This window comes from Anas platyrhynchos, chromosome 32 (assembly GCF_047663525.1).
Source record: "Anas platyrhynchos isolate ZD024472 breed Pekin duck chromosome 32, IASCAAS_PekinDuck_T2T, whole genome shotgun sequence".
Classification (NCBI taxonomy): domain Eukaryota; kingdom Metazoa; phylum Chordata; class Aves; order Anseriformes; family Anatidae; genus Anas; species Anas platyrhynchos.
In genome coordinates this window covers 5,747,075-5,761,822 of record NC_092619.1, presented here as the reverse complement: position 1 = coordinate 5,761,822, position 14,748 = coordinate 5,747,075, and positions in this window count along the sequence as shown.

Below are 14,748 nucleotides of genomic sequence, written 5' to 3'. Positions count from 1 at the left end.
AGGGCCAGAACCCATTTGCATTTCTTGAATGACAGGGGGGTCCCAAGAGTTAACTGCATTAGAGGCTGAAGTGAGTCTAACTGTGTGGAAGAAGAGTGGCAAAATCACCCCACTGAGACTGGCCCAGATGCTCTGTGAATACTTGGCCTAGACTACTTCAGGAGCGGGTATTTCAAAGATACAAAAGTTTACTGGATGGACTCCGGACATAACTGCCTTGCAGACAGAGGATATCAAACATTTGTCCACCTTGCTCACTCTCTGTCCTGGTTTTAGCTAGGATAGAGTTGGTTTTCCTCCTAGTAGCTGGTAGGGTGCTATGTTCTGGATCTAGGAGAAGAATGTTGATAACACACTGATGCTTTGGTTGTTGCAGAGCAGTGCTTACACTGAGCCAAGGACTTTCCAGCTTCTCACTCTGTCCTGCTAGCAGGCAGGCTGGGAGTGCAGCAGGAGCTGGGAGGGGACAAACCCAGGACAGCTGATCCAAGCTGGCCAAAGTGGTATTCCGTCCCACCTGATGTCATGCTGAATAATATATAAGGGGTGGCTAGCCGGGGTGGTGGGGCTGGCTGCTCGGGGTTAGGCTGGGCATCTGTGAGTGGTGCGCAACTGCATTGTGCATCACTAGTTTCGTACACAGGATTAGTAGTAGTACTATTATCATCATTATTGTTGTTGTTGTTATTATTATTATTATTATTTTCCTGTCTTAATAAACTGTCTTTACTCACAGGCTTCAGTTTTCTCGTTTCTCTCCCCCATCCCAGAGAAGGAGGGAGGAGGGTGAGCAAACAGCTGTGTGGTGTTTAGCTGCCGGCTGGTTTAAACCACAACCCCCTATTTCATCGAAGTTTGCAGACACCCATCTCAGTACACCACCTTGCTCTTATCCCAGCATTTCCATCATTTCACCAATGTCTCATCAACCCTCACCAGCTGTTCCTTGAAACTCAAAACCAGGGTCTTATCACTTACTACAAATTGGGTGAGCTCTGGCAACACAGCAGTATACTCTGAGGGACAATTCTCACTCCTTGTGGCCAGAGACAACCTTCCAAGGTGCACTTTGTAGCAGTTTTTTTTTCTCTCCTGCTCTTTCCTACTATGAAAGAAAGCTCCATCAGGGTGGAAACCACTCCTAAAGCAGGCATCGCAACCCATCAGCCTTCTTGAGGCCTGTCAGCCAACCAGACAGAAGTCGCCTCACCAGCATCGTCCAAGCCATGGGCCTGCCGCTGGCCTTGCAGCTTCTTGGCTAGACACACACAAGCCTTGTGCCTGCTGCAGTCCAGTCATGGACTCAAGCAGAGGGGTCAGGACAATCCATATGTGGGCCTTCTTTCTGTCTGGGTCCTCCTGGGTATGGAGGCAGAGAGGATCCCACAGTCAGCATGCCAGCCAGGTGCCTTCTGCTGGCCTACCAGGGCTGCTGGCAGATGTCAGCCAAAAAGTACAGATCCCAGTTAGAAGTCAAGGGTGACCTGTCAACTACTTCGGACAGAAGTGACCTTAGAGTCCCTTTCGGTGACACGTTCCTGCTGCTGCCCTATCAACTGCAGAAACAGAAGTGACCTCACAGTCATTTCCATAGTCACATTCCTTCTGCTGGTGCAGGAGAGCCTAAGGCAGAGCTGAGCTCCTCAGAGCATTCCTACCCGTCTCTTCTTTGTGGTCCACAATGTGATCAGATCCATGGCCCCTCACATTCATCTTTGAATGCCATGTGACTGCACAGCAATCTCAAATTTCTGCCCTGCCCCAAACGGCCAAAGCATAAGTTGAGGGTTAGGACATGGGTTGGAAGTGAGGAGGTTAAAGCACAGGAACAGGATCTTAGGATGTTAATTATTCATGTATGCGGTTGGGTCTCACCTTTCTGGGGTAGAGATTAAGCAAATGTTTAATGGTAGGATTTGTTGTTCTGCTTGGGGTGTCAGGTCTGTGGTTAGGTTATGTAAAAGCTCTTTGCTGTAGGGTTTTGTTTAGGGTATTTCTGCCAAGCACTGTAGGTTTTAACAGAGCATTTTAATGCTAGTGTTAAGGGCAGGGATCAGGGTGAGCAAGAGCGTAAAGGTAAGGGAAAGGGGCTATCGGCTGAGTTTTGTTTCAAGGGATAGTTTGAGGTCAGGATTACAGTTGTGGAGCCCTGTCAGGGACTGGAGTAGCATTTAGGTTTAGGGATAAAGATTACACATTAAAATAGGGGAAGGGCTTCACATGACTGTTTTAAGACTGTTTTACAGCAGGATCTACTTTACCTGAACCCTCTTACCTTTTCAAAATCATTAATTTTTGCTGGCCAAGCTCCTCTTCCCTACCCCAAATCTCATCTTTCTCATGGCCAGCCTTCTCCTGAACTCCCTGTATCAGTAATCTGTTTGGGAGCAGGATTCTCATGACATTCATAATCTCGGGGTATCTGTCTCACCTCTGTTGGCTACTCTGTTCTTGAGAAAGAAGCAGCTCCTAAGCCAGCATGGAGCACTCTGCACAGCGTGCCCAGCAGGTCTGCACCACTACAAACTTATGTGTCCTGCCTACAAGTTTTGGTTCAAGAATGGCTCCTATGTTTCCAGAGTAATTTTTCCCAAGTCCTCATGTATGCTCCGGTTTCCCCCGGGCATCTTGGAGGCAGCATCCCCCTCTGTGTAGAAAACTGAAAGCAGTCCTGAAGGATGACTTTAGGCAAAAGCTGACACCTCTGTCATTACAACCCCTGTCCAAGACCTCTTCCCCTATGGGTCCTACCCAATACTTAGGAGGAGTGGATTTCACAAACTGTGTGCAAAACAGGTGCCTTCTGCTGCCCTATCATGGACCCCGGCAGATGTGAGCCTAAAGGCACTGATCCCAGCCAGGAGTCAAGGGGTGACCTGTCACCTACTTCAGAAAGAGCTCAACACACAATCCACTTTAGAGACATTGACTTAGGAACAGATGAGGAATTTCTGAGGCAATACATACCTCATAATACCATACCTTCAAAACACACCCTTTTTGGGCCAGAATCTGATCAGGTAGATATGAGCTGGTTGTGACCCTTCAAGCCCGTGGCACTGCTGCTGGACTCCCAGACCCTCTGATGCCTGTGAGCCAGTTCCATGTCAGTCCTGGGAGGTGCTAGGGCAGGAGTGACCCTTCAGAAGGGGCTTTGGGCTTCCTCAATTGTCCTGGTGCTTATTAGCACCTTCCTGGCTCCTTCCAGAACTCAGAGGGAGCCTTCTTGTCCATCATGAGTCCCTGTACTGGTTCTGGCTTGGACAGAGTTACTCACAGAATCACAGAATCACAGAATTTCTACATTGGAAGAGACCTCAAGATCATCGAGTCCAACCTCTGACCTAACGCTAACAGTCCCCACTAAACCATATCCCTCAGCTCTACATCTAAACGTCTTTTAAAGACTTCCAGGGATGGTGACTCCACCACTTCCCTGGGCAGCCTGTTCCAATGTCTAACAACCCTTTCGGTAAAGAAGTTCTTCCTAAGATCCAACCTCAAACTCCCCTGGTACAACTTAAGCCCATTCCCCCTCGTCCTGTCACCAGGCACGTGGGAGAACAGACCAACCCCCACCTCGCTACAGCCTCCTTTAAGGTATCTGTAGAGAGCAATAAGGTCGCCCCTGAGCCTCCTTTTCTCCAGGCTGAACAAGCCCAGCTCCTTCAGCTGCTCCTCGTAGGACTTGTTCTCCAGGCCCCTCACCAGCTTTGTTGCCCTTCTCTGGACTCTCTCCAGCACCTCCATATCCTTCTTGTAGCGACGGGCCCAAATTGAACAGAGTACTTGAGGTGCGGACTCACCAGAGCCGAGTACAGGGGGACAATCACTTCCCTAGTGCTGCTGGCCACACTGTTTCTTATACAAGCCAGGATGCCGTTGGCCTTCTTGGCCACCTGAGCACACTGCTGCCTCATATTCAGCCGACTGTCCACCATCACTCCCAGGTCCTTCTCTGCCTGGCAGCTCTCCAACCACTCATCTCCCAGCCTGTAGCTCTGCTTGGGGTTATTGCGCCCCAGGTGCAGGACCCGGCACTTGGCCTTGTTGAACTTCATGCAGTTGACCTCAGCCCATCGGTGCAGCCTATCCAGATCCTCCTGCAGAGCCTTCCTACCCTCGAGCAGATCGACACACACACCTAGCTTGGTGTCATCTGCAAACTTACTGAGGGTGCACTCAATGCCCTCGTCCAGATCATTGATGAAGATATTAAAGAGGACCGGCCCCAGCACCGAGCCCTGGGGGACGCCACTAGTGACTGGGCTCCAACTGGACTTGGCTCCATTCACCACAACTCTTTGGGCCCGGCTATCCAGCCAGTTTCTAACCCAACGAAGCATGCGCCAGTCCAAGCCAAGAGTAGCCAGTTTCTTGAGGAGAATGCTGTGGGAGACGGTGTCAAAAGCCTTGCTGAAGTCAAGGTAGACCACATCCACAGCCTTTCCCTCATCCACCCAGCGCGTCACTTTGTCGTAGAAGGAGATCAGGTTCGTCAAGCAGGACCTGCCTTTCATAAACCCATGCTGACTGGGCCTGATCGCCTGTTTGCCCTGCAAGTGCTGCATGATGACTCTCAAGAGAATCTGCTCCATGAGCTTCCCAGGCACTGAAGACAAACTGACAGGCCTGTAGTTTCCCGGATCTGCCCTCCGGCCCTTCTTGTAGATGGGCGTCATGTTTGCTAGCCGCCAGTCAACTGGGACCTCCCCCAGTAGCCAGGACTGCTGATAAATGATGGTTAGGGGCTTGGCCAGCTCCTCTGCCAGTTCTCTCAGTACCCATGAGATGGTCCTATTGTTATGTGTCTTGCATGTGTTTCAGCTTTTGTTTAAGGATAAACAACTATTTAAGAATGCCCTCCAGATACCTGCCCCAAGGCAGAAGAGTTAGAAATGGCAGGGAGTGTGGGAGGATATGGGCAGGCACCTAGAGCAGAGGGCACCTACATTGCTTTGGAACTTCACTCCTGAACAAGTGCGGAATCCTTAAAACTGTAGAAATGCTTGAAAAGGAGATGTTTTCACCTTGGCAATTCCAAAGGGATGCAAATCGCTTCAATATGCTGGGACTTGGTCTGTGCTTACTGAGCCTCAGTCAGTGCCACTCCAAGCACTGACAGGCCCTGCAGGTGTTGGAGTACACCTCTGGCATATCCTGCAGCCACTCCAGCTCCTGTGACAGGTCTAGTCTGGGATTAGACCAGACCTGTGGGGTTAGACCACAGGTCTGGTCTAATCCCAGACTAGACCAGACACCACAGGTCTGGTCTTGCTAGGCCAGAGCAACAACCTGTGCCAGTATCAGTTGCCTCTATATGCAGGAGAAAACAATGGATGTGAAAATCCAGCTCCTTAGAATGGCAGAGAACTACTACCCAGAAATGAAAGGAGGAAGAAGAATGTTGATCTGTGAAACCTTGACATAGACTTCCCCACGAGAGGCTACTTCAAAGATCCAAAAGGCACAGGTGGGGTTTTGGGGTAGCTGCCGTGGAGACAGGATATTAAAGAGCTGTCTACCTTGCCCAGCCTCTGGGAGGACAATTCCATTTCCAGAGTTGTTGAAGGTCAAAGAAGAGCAGATGCAGATGGTTACCACAGTGTTCTACCAGCATGTCCCCAGGCTGGACATCAGTCAATCATGAGCAATTGCACTGTGCATAACTTGCTTTGTACATAACAAAAATAATAATAATAATTACTATTATAGTTATTTCTTTTACCTTTCAGTCCTTTAAACTGCCCTTATCTCAACACATAAGCATCTGGGGGGGTTGGTGTGAGCCAACAGCTGTGTGGTGCTGAGTTGCCCGCCAGGTTAAAGCAGAATATGTTTGACAACCACACTCTAATAACACAAATCACACTTGTAAAAGTCATCTCTCCTGTGTTCAGAGAAAGGCAGTCAGTGACGAATTTGGTCTGCTTCAAGCACCACACCCCAGGAGAGACCCTGCTGCCTTCAGGAGGTGTCAGCCCTGAGGCCTTGGGAGACACCTCGAGGGAGCACAATGGCACAGAGCAAGCAATGTCATGGTCGGGTGCTGTGCTGCTGAGCTGGGCCGGGCTCCTGGGAGCTGGGGTTGCTCGTGGCAAGCGGGCAGAGCTGCAGAGAGAGCTCTGTCCAGGAGCAGCTCCTCTGCACAGTGCAGCAGGGCTGGGAGCTCTGACCACAGGTGACACGGGGAGTAGAGAGCAGGAGAGAGGCACTGGAGGCAGTGAGGAGAGCCACAGAGGGCAGCGAGTGGCAGGACATACCTGCAGACTCTTTACATCATGAGTCTCTGGCAGCAGGGCAATGCAGGTGGGGTTGCCAAAGGGGTCTTCTACAGCTGGCACATCCGACGGCTGATAGCATCTGTCAGGATGACTTTTACTCTACATTTAATGTGGAGTAGAAGAAGTTGTAGACAGTGGCATTTATAAAAGGGAATTTCCAGAGGAAGACTGGGTCTTGGTTTACCTGAAGAGGAAAGCTTTTTTGGATTCTGTGCTTTCAGATTCTTGCAGTGGAGGGGAATCTGAGTGAGTCTGAGCACACAGCTTTTGGGATGGGGTGTGTGAGCAAAGACAGGGAGGAGATGTGAGGACACAGAACCAGCTGCCAGCAGGGACATGGGCAGACAGCAGGGACATGGGCAGGACAGGCGGTGATAGGGAGCTGCTGCCAGAATTGCTGTGCGAGGAAGGGCTCAGGCACCTCCCTGCCATCCCCTGCAGGGCAGGCACCTTCCCAGGGACACCCCCTGCTCTCCTCTCCCACCAGCACAGCCTCTGTCCTCAAGCCCCCAGTGTCCCAAGCAGGAGCTGCCTCCTCTGCAGGCAGAGCTGCAGCACAGGAGGATCTGCTGAGTGTCTGTCTGTCCCTCCCTGGCCTTGCCTCCCCTGGCAGCAACACACTGGCATTCCTGCTGGCTTCTCCACCTGGCCATGCTGCTGCTGTTCTTGTTTCCAGGCTGGCTGGGGATGGGGGTTTCACATGCCCATGGAGTGAGGCCTTGGTGTGCTTGGAAGAAAGGGGAGTACAGGGACAGGGTGAATGGTCTGGGGATATGCACTTAGTCTGGATTCAGCAGTGTCCTGGTTCTTCTCGGGTGAACAAGTAAGTACAATTATCCTGCAACTCACAGACATGCCAGCAGAAGAGACTGGATGTCCCCTCTGAAGGACACTCTGTGTTAAAGGGACAGTCACTTTGTCTCTGAGGATCCACAAGGTTTCACTTGGAGTGCAGCACGAATGAAAATATACAAAAAAGAAATTCGCACAGCCCCACTGTGCAGTTGGGTGAATTTGGAACAGCAATGTAGATAATCACCTGATATCAGAAGTGAAATTAATCAGGGATTACCATGTTCCCCTTTTCTTATTGTTATAGGTGAGGACTGACTACTACGCTGACCACAACCACTACAATTCCCTGCTTCCAGAGACACTCTCAGGATACGTCTGTCATAACGCATGAAAGGGACCTGAGCAATGTCTTCTGGAGAGGCCAAAATTGAATTAGTTATGACATAATTCTGTACTATCTTTCTGCCTTTTTCATCCTTGGGCAGGACCCCATGCCCAGACCCAGCAAATGCCCAACAGCAGCTCTGTGAGTGAGTTCCTCCTGCTGGCATTCACAGACACGAAGGAGCTTCAGCTCCTCCACTTCTCGCTCTTCCTGGGCATCTACCTGGTTGCCCTCCTGGGCAACGGCCTCATCCTCACCGCCATAGCCTGCGACCACCGCCTCCACACCCCCATGTACTTCTTCCTCCTCAACCTCGCCCTCCTCGACCTGGGCTGCATCTCCACCACTCTGCCCAAAGCCATGGCCAATTTCCTCTGGGACACCAGGACCATTTCCTATGAAGGATGTGCTGCACAAGTCCTCTTTTTAGCTTTCTTGTTTGGAGCAGAGTATTGCCTCCTCACCGTCATGGCCTACGACAGCTGTGTTGCCATCTGCAAGCCCCTGCACTACGGGAGCCTCCTGGGCAGCAGAGCTTGTGCCCAGATGGCAGCAGCTGCCTGGGGCAGTGGCTTTCTCGATGCTGTCCTGCACACTGCCAATACATTTTCCTTGCCCCTCTGCCAAGGCAATGCTGTGGAACAGTTCTTCTGTGAAGTTCCCCAGATTCTCAAGCTCTCCTGCTCAGATGCCTACCTCAGGGAAGTTGGGGCACTTGTGTTTAGTATTTCTTTATTATTTGGTTGTTTTGTTTTTATTCTGGTTTCTTATGTGGAGATCTTCAGAGCCGTGCCGAGGATGCTCTCTGAGCATGGCCGGCACAAAGCTTTTTCCACATGCCTCCCTCACATGGCCATTGTCTCCCTGTTTGTCAGCACTGCAACAGTTGCCTACCTGAAGCCCCTCTCCACATTTTTGCCATCCCTGGACCTGGTGTTGTCATTTCTGTACTCGGTGGTGCCTCCAGCAGTGAACCCTCTTATCTACAGCATTAGGAACAAGGACATTAAGGATGCCTTGAGGAAACTCTTTGGTACCTACATTTCAGCATTAATAGTGGGCCCCATATCATAATAGGTCTCCCAAGTCATCTGAAAAAACTGTAAGGAAAATTTGTTGTAATTATTTTTCTTTCTTATTATTTCCCATATCTTTGATGTTTTGACTGAGTGTTATTCTTAAACTCCTGCCTGTTAATTATTTATTTATTCTGATCTAATTAATTCATGTACCTATAGAACCAGTCTCTTTTGTGTAGATAAAGACAATAACTAATACAGCAGAAATTCATTGGTCTCAGCTGCCATCTCTTCCCATCTCCTCTGCAGCTGGGCGAGCAGCCCCAGCACACAGAAGGGGCTCAGGGCCATGAGCCCAGCTGCCACATGGAGGAGAAGCCCCAGTGGCCCTCAGGGCTGCCCCTCACTGCCTGCTGGGCTCTGCCTGTCTGCTGCCTTCAGGTCAGGGCTGCTGCTTCCCTGGAGCCATGGCCATGGCCAGCAGCAGGACGTGGCCTTTTCACTGCTGCTCTCTTTTGGCTTTCATTTTGTTCTCTTGTGCACTTGTATTTGGGTAAGACCGTAGATCTCCTGTACTGTTGTTTCTGCAGTGGCGTCCCTATGGCTGCAGGCAGCAGCAGGCAATGTGCAGCCGTGGGTCACAGCTGGCCTCCCTGATACCACGGCAGTAACAAAAGGGGCTGCTCAGGGATTCAGGTTTTCTGGGCTTCTTCATGGAGCGAAGGACACACACTGAATCTCTCAGGAGGGTCTGTGAGAGACCAAGGACTCAACCAAGAGCTCCCTTTATAGTGGCACTTGCCCAAGCAGACAACAACTGGTCTTCAACTGATTTCCATGGGACTGCACCCCCTGCAGAGGGTTGGATGGCCAATGCCAGCCTGGAGAGGAATCCGGAGCTGTCAGGAGATGTAAGGGGATCTCCAGGAACAACATCAAATGAGTGACCATCCAAATAAATGCCTTGTAAAGGAAAAGGCAAATTTGAGGAGTTCTTGGGCTAAGGAGGGCTTTCGTATGCCAAGAGAGGTGGTGAAGAGCCAGCAGACAAAGGCCCATAAGACTATAGAGTAATTGAGGCTCTTTGGAGCCTCGTGGGCCAGGTCTGTTGCAGCACTTGTCTGCCATTTGTGCCCTTAGAGACACCCCATGGCCCTACCAAGCACTGCCCAGTACTGCTGAGCCACCAGGGCAGATGGAAAGGGGCTCAGCAGCAGAGATCCCCATGGAGTTCAGTCTGCTGCCCACCCTGAGCAGCACAGACAGGGCAGAGACCCCGGGGGCACCACAGTCCCCTGGTTCTACAGAGCAGCACTGCCAGCTCGGGGCTCTGTGGGGAACATGGACAAGGAAGAAATAACGGCTGGCCAGGCCAGCACAGACACATTGTCCTGGGTAAGGCTCTCTGGGAGCAGGGAATGACCTGGGGAAGAGCAAGGCAGCATTTCTGTGCCTGCACTGGTGGGTAAAAGAGAAAAAGAAAGCTCTTTGTGCAGACACCTCGGAGAAGGCTGCGCTAAGGCTTGGCCAGGCCTGGGGAGCAGGGCTGGCCCTGTGGGGCACAGGCACTGTGTCCTGGGGATCTCCCAGGCAAGAGACCAGGGCTCCTACATAGGCAAGGACCTCCATTTCTCTGCACCATGGACACCTCCTTACTCAACACATCCAGCAAATAAACACCTATTAGCAACTTGCTTCTTTTCTTCTAGAAGAATTGGGGGAAAGAATAGCAAATGTAAGTAAACTCACAAATTGCAAACCACAGAAGGCCTTGAAGATGTGCAAGCACTGCTCAGAAACAGTGACAACAGTTGTGGGTGATCAACATTGTTCTGGTTACGTTATCAAAAACAGAGCACCACAAGGGGCTGCTCTGCAGAGAGTATTGTGGAGAAAGAGAATTGTGGCTTGAGCTTAGGAGAAAAAAGAGGGTTTATAATCTTTGGAAAAGTGGACAGGCCACTAGGGAGGACTATAAGGATGTTGCAAGGATGTGCAGGGACAAAATTAGAAAGGCCAAAGCTCATCTGGAGCTCAATCTGGCTACTGCCGTTAGAGATAACAAAAAATGTTTTTATAAATATATCAACACAAAAAGGAGGACTAAGGAGAATCTCCATCCTTTCCTGGATGCGGGGGGAAACTTAGTTACAAGAGATGAGGAAAAGGCGGAGGTGCTGAATGCCTTCTTCACCTCAGTCTTTAGCAGCAAAACCGGTTGTTCTCTGGATACCCAGTACCCTGAGCTGGTGGAAGGGGATAGGGAGCAGGATGTGGCCCTCACTATCCACGAAGAACTGGTTGGTGACCTGGTACGGCACTTGGATGTGCACAAGTCGATGGGGCCGGATGGGATCCACCCAAGGGTACTGAGAGAACTGGCAGAGGAGCTGGCCAAGCCCCTAACCATCATTTATCAGCAGTCCTGGCTACTGGGGGAGGTCCCAGTTGACTGGCGGCTAGCAAACATGACGCCCATCTACAAGAAGGGCCGGAGGGCAGATCCGGGAAACTACAGGCCTGTCAGTTTGTCTTCAGTGCCTGGGAAGCTCATGGAGCAGATTCTCTTGAGAGTCATCATGCAGCACTTGCAGGGCAAACAGGCGATCAGGCCCAGTCAGCATGGGTTTATGAAAGGCAGGTCCTGCTTGACGAACCTGATCTCCTTCTACGACAAAGTGACGCGCTGGGTGGATGAGGGAAAGGCTGTGGATGTGGTCTACCTTGACTTCAGCAAGGCTTTTGACACCGTCTCCCACAGCATTCTCCTCAAGAAACTGGCTACTCTTGGCTTGGACTGGCGCATGCTTCGTTGGGTTAGAAACTGGCTGGATAGCCGGGCCCAAAGAGTAGTGGTGAATGGAGTCAAGTCCAGTTGGAGCCCAGTCACTAGTGGCGTCCCCCAGGGCTCGGTGCTGGGGCCGGTCCTCTTTAATATCTTCATCAATGATCTGGACGAGGGCATTGAGTGCACCCTCAGTAAGTTTGCAGATGACACCAAGCTAGGTGTGTGTGTCGATCTGCTCGAGGGTAGGAAGGCTCTGCAGGAGGATCTGGATAGGCTGCACCGATGGGCTGAGGTCAACTGCATGAAGTTCAACAAGGCCAAGTGCCGGGTCCTGCACCTGGGGCGCAATAACCCCAAGCAGAGCTACAGGCTGGGAGATGAGTGGTTGGAGAGCTGCCAGGCAGAGAAGGACCTGGGAGTGATGGTGGACAGTCGGCTGAATATGAGGCAGCAGTGTGCTCAGGTGGCCAAGAAGGCCAACGGCATCCTGGCTTGTATAAGAAACAGTGTGGCCAGCAGCACTAGGGAAGTGATTGTCCCCCTGTACTCGGCTCTGGTGAGTCCGCACCTCAAGTACTCTGTTCAATTTGGGCCCGTCGCTACAAGAAGGATATGGAGGTGCTGGAGAGAGTCCAGAGAAGGGCAACAAAGCTGGTGAGGGGCCTGGAGAACAAGTCCTACGAGGAGCAGCTGAAGGAGCTGGGCTTGTTCAGCCTGGAGAAAAGGAGGCTCAGGGGCGACCTTATTGCTCTCTACAGATACCTTAAAGGAGGCTGTAGCGAGGTGGGGGTTGGTCTGTTCTCCCACGTGCCTGGTGACAGGACGAGGGGGAATGGGCTTAAGTTGTACCAGGGGAGTTTGAGGTTGGATCTTAGGAAGAACTTCTTTACCGAAAGGGTTGTTAGACATTGGAACAGGCTGCCCAGGGAAGTGGTGGAGTCACCATCCCTGGAAGTCTTTAAAAGACGTTTAGATGTAGAGCTGAGGGATATGGTTTAGTGGGGACTGTTAGCGTTAGGTCAGAGGTTGGACTCGATGATCTTGAGGTCTCTTCCAATGTAGAAATTCTGTGATTCTGTGATTCTGTGAGTAACTCTGTCCAAGCCAGAACCAGTACAGGGACTCATGATGGACAAGAAGGCTCCCTCTGAGTTCTGGAAGGAGCCAGGAAGGTGCTAATAAGCACCAGGACAATTGAGGAAGCCCAAAGCCCCTTCTGAAGGGTCACTCCTGCCCTAGCACCTCCCAGGACTGACATGGAACTGGCTCACAGGCATCAGAGGGTCTGGGAGTCCAGCAGCAGTGCCACGGGCTTGAAGGGTCACAACCAGCTCATATCTACCTGATCAGATTCTGGCCCAAAAAGGGTGTGTTTTGAAGGTATGGTATTATGAGGTATGTATTGCCTCAGAAATTCCTCATCTGTTCCTAAGTCAATGTCTCTAAAGTGGATTGTGTGTTGAGCTCTTTCTGAAGTAGGTGACAGGTCACCCCTTGACTCCTGGCTGGGATCAGTGCCTTTAGGCTCACATCTGCCGGGGTCCATGATAGGGCAGCAGAAGGCACCTGTTTTGCACACAGTTTGTGAAATCCACTCCTCCTAAGTATTGGGTAGGACCCATAGGGGAAGAGGTCTTGGACAGGGGTTGTAATGACAGAGGTGTCAGCTTTTGCCTAAAGTCATCCTTCAGGACTGCTTTCAGTTTTCTACACAGAGGGGGATGCTGCCTCCAAGATGCCCGGGGGAAACCGGAGCATACATGAGGACTTGGGAAAAATTACTCTGGAAACATAGGAGCCATTCTTGAACCAAAACTTGTAGGCAGGACACATAAGTTTGTAGTGGTGCAGACCTGCTGGGCACGCTGTGCAGAGTGCTCCATGCTGGCTTAGGAGCTGCTTCTTTCTCAAGAACAGAGTAGCCAACAGAGGTGAGACAGATACCCCGAGATTATGAATGTCATGAGAATCCTGCTCCCAAACAGATTACTGATACAGGGAGTTCAGGAGAAGGCTGGCCATGAGAAAGATGAGATTTGGGGTAGGGAAGAGGAGCTTGGCCAGCAAAAATTAATGATTTTGAAAAGGTAAGAGGGTTCAGGTAAAGTAGATCCTGCTGTAAAACAGTCTTAAAACAGTCATGTGAAGCCCTTCCCCTATTTTAATGTGTAATCTTTATCCCTAAACCTAAATGCTACTCCAGTCCCTGACAGGGCTCCACAACTGTAATCCTGACCTCAAACTATCCCTTGAAACAAAACTCAGCCGACAGCCCCTTTCCCTTACCTTTACGCTCTTGCTCACCCTGATCCCTGCCCTTAACACTAGCATTAAAATGCTCTGTTAAAACCTACAGTGCTTGGCAGAAATACCCTAAACAAAACCCTACAGCAAAGAGCTTTTACATAACCTAACCACAGACCTGACACCCCAAGCAGAACAACAAATCCTACCATTAAACATTTGCTTAATCTCTACCCCAGAAAGGTGAGACCCAACCGCATACATGAATAATTAACATCCTAAGATCCTGTTCCTGTGCTTTAACCTCCTCACTTCCAACCCATGTCCTAACCCTCAACTTATGCTTTGGCCGTTTGGGGCAGGGCAGAAATTTGAGATTGCTGTGCAGTCACATGGCATTCAAAGATGAATGTGAGGGGCCATGGATCTGATCACATTGTGGACCACAAAGAAGAGACGGGTAGGAATGCTCTGAGGAGCTCAGCTCTGCCTTAGGCTCTCCTGCACCAGCAGAAGGAATGTGACTATGGAAATGACTGTGAGGTCACTTCTGTTTCTGCAGTTGATAGGGCAGCAGCAGGAACGTGTCACCGAAAGGGACTCTAAGGTCACTTCTGTCCGAAGTAGTTGACAGGTCACCCTTGACTTCTAACTGGGATCTGTACTTTTTGGCTGACATCTGCCAGCAGCCCTGGTAGGCCAGCAGAAGGCACCTGGCTGGCATGCTGACTGTGGGATCCTCTCTGCCTCCATACCCAGGAGGACCCAGACAGAAAGAAGGCCCACATATGGATTGTCCTGACCCCTCTGCTTGAGTCCATGACTGGACTGCAGCAGGCACAAGGCTTGTGTGTGTCTAGCCAAGAAGCTGCAAGGCCAGCGGCAGGCCCATGGCTTGGACGATGCTGGTGAGGCGACTTCTGTCTGGTTGGCTGACAGGCCTCAAGAAGGCTGATGGGTTGCGATGCCTGCTTTAGGAGTGGTTTCCACCCTGATGGAGCTTTCTTTCATAGTAGGAAAGAGCAGGAGAGAAAAAAAAACTGCTACAAAGTGCACCTTGGAAGGTTGTCTCTGGCCACAAGGAGTGAGAATTGTCCCTCAGAGTATACTGCTGTGTTGCCAGAGCTCACCCAATTTGTAGTAAGTGATAAGACCCTGGTTTTGAGTTTCAAGGAACAGCTGGTGAGGGTTGATGAGACATTGGTGAAATGATGGAAATGCTGGGATAAGAGC